The sequence below is a fragment of the Gracilinanus agilis genome, chromosome 4, assembly GCF_016433145.1.
Source record: "Gracilinanus agilis isolate LMUSP501 chromosome 4, AgileGrace, whole genome shotgun sequence".
NCBI classification, from domain to species: Eukaryota; Metazoa; Chordata; class Mammalia; order Didelphimorphia; family Didelphidae; genus Gracilinanus; species Gracilinanus agilis.
Window position 1 is genome coordinate 241118788 of NC_058133.1, and position 13792 is coordinate 241132579.

General features: G+C 33.2%; 1 pseudogene; it reads left to right on the top strand.

Annotated features, from left to right (window-relative positions):
* Positions 1 to 13237: 13237 nt before the first annotated feature.
* Positions 13238 to 13320, top strand: LOC123248060 (annotated as a pseudogene).
* The last annotated feature ends 472 nt before the right edge of the window (positions 13321 to 13792 follow it).

The window sequence follows — 13792 nt, forward strand, 5'->3', positions numbered from 1 at the left end:
TATTGGGATTAGTTGCTCTTTGAATGTCTGATAGAATTCACTTGTGAATCCATTAGGCCCTGGTGATTTTTTCTTAGGGAGTTCTTTGATGGCTTGTTCAATTTCTTTTTCTGATATGGGATTATTTAGGTATTATATTTCTTCTGCTGTTAATCTAGGCAATTTATATTTTTGTAAATATTCATCCATATCTCCTAAATTATTATAATTGTTGCCATATAATTGGGCGAAATAGTTCTTAATGATTGCCTTAATTTTCCCTTCATTAGAGGTGAGGTCTCCCTTTTTATCTTTGACTGTCAATTTAGTTTTCTTCTTTCCTTTTTTTTTATTAGATTGACCAGTACTTTGTCTATTTTATCTGTTTTTTTTCAAAATACCAACTTCTAGTCTTATTTATTAATTCAATAGTTCTTTTACTTTCGATTTTATTGATTTCTCCCTTGATTTTTAGTATTTCTAATTTAGTTTTCATCTGAGGATTTTTAATTTGCTCACTTTCTAATTTTTTAAGTTGCAAGCCCAGTTCATTAATCTCTGCCCTCCCTAATTTGTTAATATATACACTCAAGGATATAAATTTCCCCCTGAGTACTGCCTTGGCTGCATCCCACAGAGTTTGGTAGGATGTCTCATCATTGTCATTCTCTTCAATGAAATTGTTGATTGTTTCTATGATTTCTTCTTTAGCTGCTCTTTTGCATTTGTTTGCAATGTTTTCGTTCCTAATCCACTCTGCTATTTGCTTCCGTTTTATGGGTGAGTTCATCCCATTCACAGAGTTATAATTATCAGTTGTGTATTCCCCAACATTTTGTTTTGGTTAGGAGAGGTTAAGCAGCTGCTTTTTACTCAGTCACCATCTTAACCAATAGGCTTTTTTTTCCTGTTGTATCTTTCAAGGAATCTTAAATGCTTTAAATGCTTTAAATAACCTTGTTGGAAAAGAATTCGTAAGGAAGCATTTTAAATGGAATCAAATGCCTTTTTTTTGTAATCAACAAACAAGTGCAATGGATCTTAAATTCTCTATTACTATAAGAGTAAAAAGAGAGTCCATTTTTCTTATAATGATTTTGAATAGAGAATAGAGTAGGTGTATAGGTCAATGGTTGTTTCATTTCTCTTTTTTCTATTTTTAAGGTTCATGATTTTTTCAATGCCTTTGTACCTCTTCCATCTTTAAGTATTTTAATGTTCTCACTATTTTATCTCCAAAAGCATGAATATCTATATCTATATCTATCTTTAGACTTCCTCATTGGTTGAATATGATAACCTGTTTTTCTTTCTGTCTCTGTCTCTGTTTCTTTCTTTCTTTTGGGGGGTTGTTATGGGGAGGTGGAGAGAGAGCAAAAGAACACAAAAATGGGAGAAAGTCTGGAGAGTCAGGAGTCAAGCCCAATTGGAATGAAGGAAAATGTGATTTGTATTCAAATGGAGGTTCTGGGAGAAACTTCCATAATGAAAAGGTCACAGAGAAAGAGTATATTCCACATTGAGAAGGCTGCTGAAAAATTATGAAGATAGAGCTATGTATAAATCAGGAGTGGAGTCTGGAGAAGAATAAAGGAGAGAACTATAAGTTTTCTATACTATAGAATAAGACGATAAGGTACAAAGAAAGTTTTATCCTATGTTGGTAGAAGGAATTTTGTCACTTGCATGTTTATCAATGAAATCACAGGACTACTGCTTATTTTTATCTACCTCTTCTATAAGCTTATTGAATATTGTAATGTCATTTAAGTGAGGTGATTTCACCATACCTGTAGGAGAAAATAATTTCTTATAATGATTTTTAGAAAGCTCTTTTCTTTTTCTCCTGTTTCTTCATCATGTTTTCATCCTCATATAACCTTGGAATGACTTTGCTTAGTTTCTTTAAACTGCTTTTATCCATTACTGCTTTTATCTGCTCAAATTGTCTACTATTCCTCTTTATAAGACCTTATAGACAAATTTGTATTCTAAGCTGATATTGTCTCTAGGAGCCATGTTCCTCTATCTGGCAGCTAAGTTAGATTTTTGTTGACTAAAATGCTTTTTGATCTCCTATGTTTTCCTAGTTGAAGAAATTAATTTACTTTGATTTAATTTAAGAAATTAATTTACCTTAACTGTCTAAAATTATTGTTGGTTTTTATCATTTTGGATGTTTATTTGTCATTTAATTGTCAAGTATTTATTTGAATAGTTCAATGATAACTACCACTTCAATAACAGGCTGTTAAAGTAAAATTATTCTATTTCATTCTTAGTGAAATTATTTTGTATATATTATGTTATGAAAGCAAAAGGCTTCTTTATGATTTATAGCTTGTTAGTTCTTTCCCATTCTTTTTTTCTTGAACCAGGCTTTGACAATTATTTTGCCTCACAATTATTTTTTCCCACTTTTGAACTGAAGTTACACTGATTTACTTTAATGGGTTTTATTATTTTAATGGGTTTTACTTCAAGAGCTTACTTTACCACTTAGTCATTCTCAGCACCTAATGTTGGAATTATGCAGCTTGTTTGCAATTATTTTTATGGTGGTGTGTTTTTCAAATGCTTATCATTGATACTATAATATAGTAATATCTTGGTTTTCGTTGACATTGGTTATCCTTGTTTTTGGTTTTTCTCAATTTTTTTGAGCCAAAAATTTGTCTCCATTTTCATTGATTACCTCAGATTTTCATAGGTGTGCCCACTTGACCTTGATGCTAATTTTGTACATTAATAGCTAAGGTCCTTATGGAGGGGGATTCTTCTTCCAAACAATAACTTCTCTCTCCCCTCCTCAATGCCAGGTTAAATGTTCATTTATTTTTTTTCCTTAGTCTTTTATATTCATTTTATATTAACTTCTTATTGTTTTTACTATTAAACACTACTTATTCTCTACAAAATGTGTTTTGGGCATGTATTTTGGAGTGGCTAGAAGAAATTAATTGGATTTACATTGATTCATATGGAAATAATTGCCTTGGTTTTCATTGGTTCCAGATTTTTCAGATTGTTTCAGATGGATTATCAACAAACACCCAGGTATCACTGTACATGTGTCCACATAGCTCATGAAATAATATTTGTGTTACTTTTGATCAATAAAACCCATTTTTCTTCTTTTTTCAAGTCTCTTCAAAGAGTACCTGTGAATCATCTTTCCATTTAGTTTCAACTTTCTTCTGGCTTTAAGAGCAAGAATATCAATATTGTTATTATTTAGCTCCTCTATCATTATGAAATGAAAACTGGTCACAAGCTATTGAAGAGTTCAAATCTGAGATTATGAGAAAGATTGAAGGGATCTGGCAAGAAAATAACAGTTTAAAAGACAGAATTTCGCGATTGGAAAGTGAAGCTCAGAAATCAAATGAATTGATAAGCAAATTGAAGATCAGAAATGACCAGCTGGAAGTCTTGAAGAACCAAAAAGACCAGATTGAAAAGGAAAACCAAAAGATTATAGCCAAAAACCAGTCTCTAAAGGATAGAATTGGGCAATTCAAAAAAGATGCCCCCAAATCAAAAGAATCAATAAGCAAATTGGAGACCAAAATTAAACAGCTAGAAAACAGTACAGACCAAATAAAAAAGGAAAATCAAAAGCTTATAGCAGAAAACCAATCTCTAAAGACAAGAACTGGGCAAATAGAAGCCAATGATCTCTCAAGATAGCAAGAACAAAGAAAGCAAAGTCAAAAGACTGATAAAATAGAAGGAAACATGAAGTATCTCAATGAGAAATTGACAGATCAAGAAAACTGACAATTTGAGAATCATTGGTATTCCTGAAAAAGCAGAAATTAATAGAAATTAGGACTCCATAATAAAAGAAATTATTTAGCAAAACTGCCCTGAAGTTCTACAACAAGAGGGCAATATAGACATTGAAAGGATCCATAGATCACCCTCTACTCTAGACCCTGAAAAGACAACCCTCAGGAATATAATAGACAAATTCATGAGCTTCCAAATAAAAAAAAATTTACAAGAAGCCAGAAAGAGACAATTCAGATATCAAGGAGCACCTCCACACTACAAGATCACATGGCTTGGAATATGATATTCAGAAAGGCAAGAGAACTGGGTCTACAACCACGGATCACCTACCCATCAAAACTGACTATATACTTCCAGGGGAAAGTATGGGCATTCAACATGATGGAAGATTTCCAAGTATTTGCACAGAAAGGACCAGGACTAAATGGAAAGTTCAATATCATCCGAAAAATCAAGAGAAACATGAGAAGGTAAATAAGAAAGAGAGGGGAAAGGGGGAAAGAAAGAAAACTCTTATTTTTAAATTTGTCTCTTTAAGGGATTCAATAAGATCTACTTATTCATATTCTTATATGGAGAAATGTTATGTGTAATTCTCTGTAGTGAACTCCATTAACTATTATAGTATCCATTATTACAGTACTTAGAAGAATTATTCACAGGGAGAGGTTGGAGTACTAAATGGTTTAAGAAGATATGAGTGTGGTTGGGAAAGAGGAGGGTGAATAGTAGAGGACACCAAGAGAAACTTGAATGAATAAGAAAAATAGAATATTCTATTACACACAAAGAGGGCATGGCAAGGGGAGGGGATGAATACTATTATAAGAAGGAGAGGAAGAGAGCATTAAGAGGTAATATTTAAACCTTACTTTCAGTGGAATTAACCCTGAGAGGGAAGAGTAGCTATATCCATTGGGATATAGAACTCTATCTAACCCTACTGAGAAAGTCAGAAGGGATAAACCAAGGGGAGCAGGGGAGTAGGAAGGTCAAAAAAGGGAGGGAAGAAGAAGGTGGAGGGAATTCATTATGCCTTAAAAATAAAAAGAGAAGAATAATAAGGGATGGGGTAGAAAACGGAGTTAATCAAGGGAGAGGACAAGGGTTACTGGCTTAAAGCAAACCACTGTTTTAAAAGGAAATAGTTGAAGAAGAAGGGGTAGAACTAGGAGAGGATACCAAAATGTTGGAGAATACAAAACTTATAATTATAACTCTAAATGTGAATGGGATGAACTCACCCATAAAATGGAAGCAAAAAGCAGAGTGGATTAGAAACTAAAAATCTACCATATGTTGTCTAAAAGAAACACATATGAGATGGATGGACATACACAGATTTATGGTAAAGGGCTGGAGCAAAATATTTTGGGCTTCCAATGAGAAAAAGAAGGCAGGAGTGGTGAACATGATTTCTGACAAAGACAAAGTAAAAATAGATATGATTAAAAGAGACAGGGAAGGTAATTAAATACAGATTAAAGGCAGTATAGACAAAGAGGAAATAACAGTGCTCAATATGTATGCACCAAATGGTATAGCATCCAAATTCATAAAGGAGAAACTGGCAGAGCTCTAGAAGGAAATAGATAGTAAAACCATACTAGTGGGAAATCTAAATATTCCTCTTTCAGATACAGATATATCAAACCAAAACATTAATAAGAAAGAGGTAAGAGAGGTGAATGAAGTCCTAGAAAAATTAGATTTAATAGATATGTGGAGAAAAATAAATAGGGACAAAAAGGAAAACACCTTCTTTTCAGCTGCACATGGTACATTCACAAAGATTGACCATGTAATAGGGCATAGAAACATTGCAAACAAATGCAAAAGAGCAGAAATAATAAATGTAACCTTCTCAGATCATAATGCAATAAAAATAATAATTAGTAAGAGCACCTGGACAGGCAAATCAAACACTAATTGGAAATTACATAAATGATTCTCCAAAACCAATCAGCTAAAGAAGAAATCATAGAAACAATCAACAATTTCATTGAAGAAAATGACAATGATGAGACATCCTACCAAACTCTGTGGGATGCAGCCAAGGCAGTACTCAGGAGGAAATTTATATCCTTGAGTGTATATATTAACAAATTAGGGAGGGCAGAGATCAATGAAGTGGGCTTGCAACTTAAAAAATTAGAAAGTGAGCAAATTAAAAATCTCCAGATGAAAACTAAATTAGAAATACTAAAAATCAAGGGAGAAATTAATAATATTGAAAGAAAAGGACTATTGAATTAATAAATAAGACTAGAAGCTGATATTTTGAAAAAACAGATAAAATAGACAAAGTACTGGTCAATCTAATTTAAAAAAGGAAAGAAGAAAACCAAATTAACAGTATCAAAGATGAAAAGGGAGACCTCACCTCTAATGAAGGGAAAATTAAGGCAATCATTAAAAACTATTTTGCCCAATTATATGGCAATATGTATAGCAATCTAGGTGAGATGGATGAATACTTACAAAAATATAAATTGCCTAGATTAACAGCAGAAGAAATAGAATACCTAAATAATCCCATATCAGAAAAAGAAATTGAACAAGCCATCAAAGAACTCCCTAAGAAAAAATCGCCAGGGCTGGATGGATTCACAAGTAAATTCTTTCAAACATTCAAAGAATAATTAAGCCCACTACTATACAAATTACTTGATATAATAAGCAAAGAAGGAGTCCTACCAAATTCCTTTCATGACACAAATATGGTACTGATTCCAAAGCCAGGTAGACCAAAAACAGAAAAAAAACAACTATAGACCAATCTCCCTAATGAACATAGGTGCAAAAATCTTAAATAGAATATTAGCAAAGAGACTCCAGCAAGTAATTAAGAAAGTCATCCACCATGATCAGGTGGGATTTATACCAGGAATGCAAGGATGGTTCTACATTAGGAAAACCATCCACATAATTGACCATATCAACAGTCTAACAAACAAAAATCACATGATTATCTCAATAGATGCTGAAAAAGTCTTTGACAAAATACAACACCCATTCCTATTGAAAACCCTGGAAAGTTTAGGAATACAAGGACCTTTCCTTAAAATAATAAACAGTATATATCTAAAACCATCAACAAGTATCATATGCAATGCGCATAAATTAGAAGCCTTCCCAGTAAGATCAGGAGTGAAAGAAGAATGCCCATTATCACCTCTATTATTTAACATTGGACTAGAAACACTAACCGTATCAATTAGAGAGGAAAAAGAAATTGAAGGCATTAAAATAGGTAATGAGGAGACTAAGCTATCACTCTTTGCAGATGATATGATGGTCTACTTAAAAAATCCTAGAGAATCAACTAAAAAACTAGAAGAAATAATCAACAACTTTAGCAAAGTTGCAGGATACAAAATAAATGCACATAAATCATCAGCATTTCTATATATTTCCAACACATCACAGCAGCAAGAGGTAGAAAGAGAAACACCATTTAAAATCACCTTAGACAATATAAAATACTTAGAAATGTATCTACCAAAACAAACACAGCAATTATACAAAAACAAGTACAAAACACTTTCCAATTAAAACTAGATCTAAGCAATTGGAAAAACATTGAGTGCTCATGGGTAGGATGAGCTAACATAATAAAAATGAACATCCTACCCAAATTAATTAATTTGTTTAGTGCCATACCTATCAAACTACCAAAAAACTTATTTACTGAATTAGGAAAAACTATAACAAATTTCATTTGGTATAACAAAAGATCAAGAATATCAAGGGAAATAATGAAGAAAAATGTGAAGGGGGCCTAGCAGTACCAGATATTAAACTATATTATAAAGCAGCAATCATCAAAACAATATGGTACTTGGTAAGAGACAGAAGGGAGGATCAGTGGAATAGACTTGGGGTAAATGACATCAGCAAGACAGTGTATGATAAACCCAAAGAGCCCAACTTTTGGGACAAAAATCCACTATTTGACAAAGACTGCTGGGAAATTTGGAAAACAATATGGGAGAGAATAGGTTTAGATCAACATCTCACACCCTACACCAAGATAAATTCAGAATGGGTGAATGACCTGAATATAAAGAAGGAAACTATAAATAAATTAAGTGAACAAAGAATAGTATACTTGTCAGATCTCTGGGAAAGGAAAGATTTTAAAACCAAGCAAGAGTTAGAGAAAATTACAAAATGTAAATTAAATGGTTTTGATTATATTAAGCTAAAAGCTTTTGTACCAACAAAAACAATGTAGTCAAAATCAGAAGGGAAGCAACAAATTGGGAAAAAATCTTTATAACAAGAAACTCTGACAGGGGTCTAATTACTCAAATATACAAGGAGTTAAATCTTATAAAAAATCAAGCCATTCCCCAATTGATAAATGGGCAAGGGACACAAATAGGCATTTTTCAGAGAAAGAAATCAAAACTCTTAATAAGCACATGAGAAAATGTTCTAAATCTCTAATAATTAGAGAAATACAAATGACAACAATGATTTGAGGTGGGGGGGTTTAAGGGGAAAGTAAGAACATAAATCATATAGCCATAACTTTTCTAAAAAATAAAAATTATTTAAAAAAAGAATCTTTCATGGAGGGAACCAACAATCAAATTAAATTTTATTATTGATTTAATAGCTATTAGATTCTTAGCACACTGCCCTCTATAGAATTAGAAAACCACACTGTTCCAAGGATCTTTTTTTTAAGGTTTTATTTTTCATAGTTAAGATTGTATATGATGGCACTAGGTACAACTCCAATACCTCATCATGGGGTGGTGGTCACCCTGAGTTTTTGAAGTTTATGCCCATGGAGTGTAAGCTCTGGTAGCATGCTGGAAAAACTTTCAGTGTAACTCTGAAAACAAAGTGTGGGGGGGGGGGGAAGGGGTAGGAGTAAGGAAACAAACGTTTATGCCAGATACTGTGCAAAACACTTTACTGTTTTCTGAAAAATAACCCAGTACTTTTATGCATACTTGGTGACAGATTTCAATGACCATGACAACCCATAAAGCTAAACATGCCACAAATATTCTTGAGAATTTAGAAAATAAACTGTGCTGGACCATGAGCATTATTGTAGTCAAAATGGTTATACATAATCATTTGAATGTAAAAATTCAAGAACAGCCAATAGATGTCATCAATTGGAACAACAATCATTTGGAGCAATAATCAAGAAGACTTGAATTCTGATCTCTCCTTAGATACTTACTAAGCTGGGCAAGACACTTAACCTCTTTTTGTCGTAGTCTGTTGGCGAACAAAATGGCAAATCACTCCAATATCTTTGCCAAGAAAATCCCATAGGCAATATGGTTCATGTAGTCATAAAGAGTAGGACACAACTGAACAACTAACAACAACAACAAAGCTATTTAGAATGAAATTATTAAAATTTTTTTAAATGTAGAAATCTAATGGAAGATATCAAAGCCATGTAACAATAGTTGCATTATATAGCCTTAAAAAGTTTACAAAAAATATCTCATTTTATCCTCACAACAACCTTGGTAGACAGTTGCTATTATTATCCTCATTTTAGAGATGAAGAAATTGATGCAAAGAGTTACTTGCCCAGGGCCAAACAACCAGTAACTATCTCAGGCTACATTCCAATTCAGGTCTTAATGACTCCAGGTCAACACTCTATCCACTGTACCAGATACCTTTCTAGAAAAAAAAATAAAACACCTATCCTTATTATTCTGTCTGATAATGGAGTGTCCCCTAGGTTGCTTTCAGTGAGCATATATATATATATATATATATATATATATATATATATATATATATATATATATATAAGTTGACCTTATATTTTTATTTACTTATTTAAAAAACTGTCATTTTACCTATGTATGTTCATTGAAACCATGAAAGAATAATAGCAAATCATAAACTTGTAGATCTAAAGTTAGATGGGAATGCAGAGGCCATCCAGCCTAACCCTCTCAGCTTATACATAAATTTGAGACATCATATTTGAATTTTGGTCCTCTGACTCCAGAACAAGTGCTCTTCCCAATGTTTCCAATATGTCTGCTGCCTCCTTAGGATATCAACCAGTCATTTCCATTCAATCATTCAATCAGCAAGCATTTGTTAAGTACCTGCTATCTTCCAAATATTTTACTAGTTGTTAGGGATACAAAATCAAACAATGAAACAATTCTTGTTTTCAACTCATCCTATCAGAGGAGTCAACATATATAAATACAAGTTCAGAATCAATATATAGAATAAATGAAAATTAAGGAAGGTACTAGAAATTGGGAAGATCTCAGAAGATGTAGAAGGCAGTATTTGAGCTGTGTTTTATAAGATGAAATGAATGAGAACAATAAAAGCATATGTGTATCACTTTAAAGTTTGGAAAACACTTTGCATACATCATATTATTTGAAATTTACAGCAACCAAAGGCAATACTACAGGTACTAAAGCTGAGACATAGAGATTTGGAGTGATTTTCCAAAGTTACATAATTAGTTAAATGTTAGATAAAGATTTTTATCTCAAATATAGCACATATGTCGCACTACCTCTAAGTAGTAAGAGGTACTGAAATTTCCTGTAAGGACTACTGTAAGCAGCATCTCATAAATTTTATTGTACTACCTATTATTATTCATTTTAAATCACACATCTGTACATACTCAATCACATATGAATATGTGTGCCTGTGAATATGTGAGTATTTATTTCTATGGTTTAGATTTCAATCCACTCATTAAGGTTAGTTTAAATTATCCCAAGACTAGAAAATATCTATTTATTTCTCTATCTTTCTTTCATGTTTCCTTTTAGGGTTATACAGTTTATTGTTTTATGACCTATAAAGGATGCATTTTGGACTTCTTCTTTTATGCATTTGTTTATAAGTCTTTTCTGTACTTGTTTATAAGCCCTTTTAGAGTATGATAAATTTCCATAAAAGTCCCATATGAGCTTAGAAAATGTGTGTACTCATTAAGATAACTATTTAACAGGCTTTATCAGTCCATCAAACTAACTTTTACATAATTGTGTTCCCTCATTGTCTATCTGTCTCTAGTACTCTTTCTATGCATGAGAGTTACCAATAATACATGCCATTGATAACATATTATGCTTATTTTACAATTGAGGAAATGGTAGGTTGTGCTCAGAGTCACACAGCCAAGTAAGTGTCTGAGGCAGAATTTGATCTAAGATCTTCCTGACTCCAGTGCACTAATGGCACTCAGTTGCCTCTAGTTACCAAAAATCAGTGCCAAGGATCATTTATTACTTCTTATTCTCCCTTTCCCTTCAATTCCCTTTGTTAAGGCATTAGAATTACTTCTCCAGTATGTCTCTATGAACCATTAGAACAAATAATTAAGCAATGTCCAGATGTACTTGTAAAATTCTTAGGAATCCCGTTAGTGATTCACCACATTCTCTTTTCTGAAGCTTCTCTGACCTGTATTTACTCACTTTCAACATTTAACAGATGTATTTGGCTCACCAAAATTTTTCATTGCAGATGAGTGTATAATTCATCATTCTTGCCTTCTTCCAGGACTGTTTAGAACAAAGGCTTTCCTCAGTCTCTCTCTGTTTTCTCTTTCCAGTTTCCTATGGGTATTGAATAGTTGTACACCTTAATATATCTGTTTAAGATGACATCATCTTTGGAAGTTCACTGCCATAAGTTATTATAGGGTGAATATAAACTGCACAGACAAATGTTAGTTCAACTCACATTCCCTAAGCAGCATGGAGGCACCATGATATTGGAGTAGAAGACCTGGCTCAAGATTAGACCTTAGCCTTTCCCTCCCTATTTAGATGTGGACAAGCTACTTCACTTCTTTTAACCTGTGTTTTCCCTATCAACATCATAAACATAACAGTTCATATTCTGTCTACCTTTCAGAGTTAGAGTAAGCAAGGTACTTCATCAAACTTAAAGCATCATAAAAATGATGGACTTCTTATAATGCAACTGGTGGCATCATAGTCATGGGTTTGGAGTCAGGAAGATAAAGACTGGAAAAAAAGATCATAGAAGTACCTATGAAAGGAACACTTGAGGGAACACACTGCGGTGTACCAAGTCTGGGGAAATAGTTGATCATCTAACTTGGCTGGTATACACATTATGAATATGTATACATGTATGAATATGTATGAATATGAATACTGTATACAGTAGTATACAGTAATATAGAATAAGGCAAGGAAGATGGAATGAAGCACCTTAAAATACCTGGCTAATGATTTTATATATAAACAGAGGGAACCATAATAAGTTTTTGAACAACTATGTGCCACATAAAGGAAATTTTTTGACAACTTTGTAGAAAATAGATTTAACAGAGGAGAACTAGAAGCAAAAATATCAATTAGGATTCTGTGAGAGTAATTTAAAAAAAGTGATAATGAGACTTGTTACAAGGGTGGTAGAAGCATTATCAGAGAGAAAAGGACTCATGTAAAAGGATACAAATGCAGGTAAAATAAACAGGCCAGAACACTAATAGAGGATGAAAAATAGGGAAAATTAAGATATAGATTTTAAATTCAGTGTTTTATATATATGTATACTGATGACAAAGGGAGAAGAATAGAACTCATTGACTAATTTGATTTGATTGAAAGCCTATGAGAATGGGAGCTGCTGGGTGGCTCAGTGGTTTGAGAGCCAGGCCTAGAGAAGAGAGGTCCTAGGTTCAAATCTGGCCTCAGACACTTCCCAGCTGTGTGATCCTGGGCAAGTCACTTACCCTCTTTGCCTATCCCATACTGCTCTTCTGCCTTGGAAACAATACAGTATTGATTAGTTCTAAGACAGAAGTTAAGAGTTTAAAAAAAAAAAGCCCCATGAGAAAATGGAGTCTGATGTTACATTATGGTTGCATTTCTGAGACCATTAAGTTGGAAAGAGACTTCTTTATACTATTTTCCTAAATGTGGATCAAGAGGTTATGACTGAAATCTTATGAGAACAAAAGATAATTTTTCCTTTTGGCACATTTTTTGAGGTTTACTTGTATATTTATGGGGATTCTGAGCTTCTCCAAATCTTTACATGTCACCAACTTCACACAATTGTTTCAATTTTTACATTTAAACTGAAAGTTAAAATTTACCTCCTTTGATCTTGGCTTGGGCACAGGTGACATTGTTGGTAGGGTCTTCTATTATTTTATGGATCAAAAATGTTGACAAGTGAGTGACAAATATGTTACTCATATGGCTTTGTAATGTAATGTAACGGCTTAGTACAACTATATTGACATAATTAGCATATCACTGTCACATTGATACAATTAGACAAATTTCTCCAACTAAGCATAGTACCACTACTCACACAGATTTGAGAAAAGAACTATCAATCTGTTAGTCATTTCTATTTCCTAGCTTTTTGTTTTTATTTTTGGTTCCTCTAAAGCCCATGTAGTGCCTTTTTTTTAACCCTTTCCTTCCATCTTAGAATCAATCCTAGCTTTGTGCAGTGGTAATATTGTAGCCAATGAAGTTTATCCAAGGCATGATTATTGCTTACTGAAAACTTTGAATTAATCCTGAGAATTGGTTCTAAGATAGAAGAGTGGCAAGGTCTAGCAATGGGGGTTAAGTGATTTATCCAGGGTCACATAGCTAGGAAGTGTGGGAAGTCAACTTTCAACCCAGATTTCCTGTCTCTAGGTCTGGTTCTCAATCCAACAGAGCTACCTTGCTGCTCCCTGTAAGTCTCTTTTTTATAGATCTTTAAAAAAGGGCAATATGGGATCTGTTGATTTACAAAATGAATTTTAAAAACAAAACTTGAGAAACCTACCAGAAAGATTCAATCTATGTTTACCTCTAGAATGTCTCTTTAGGTTGCAAGACTCACACATAAGGGTGGGTACCATGAGAGCACTAAAGAAGCCTTCTTGCCAAATGTATATGCCAGGGCAGAGATAACCCAATATAGTCAATGGCAGAGTGGGAGGTTGTTAGTTGCTAAGTGCTTTCTGTGTGTGTGTGTGTGTGTGTGTGTGTGTGTGTGTGTG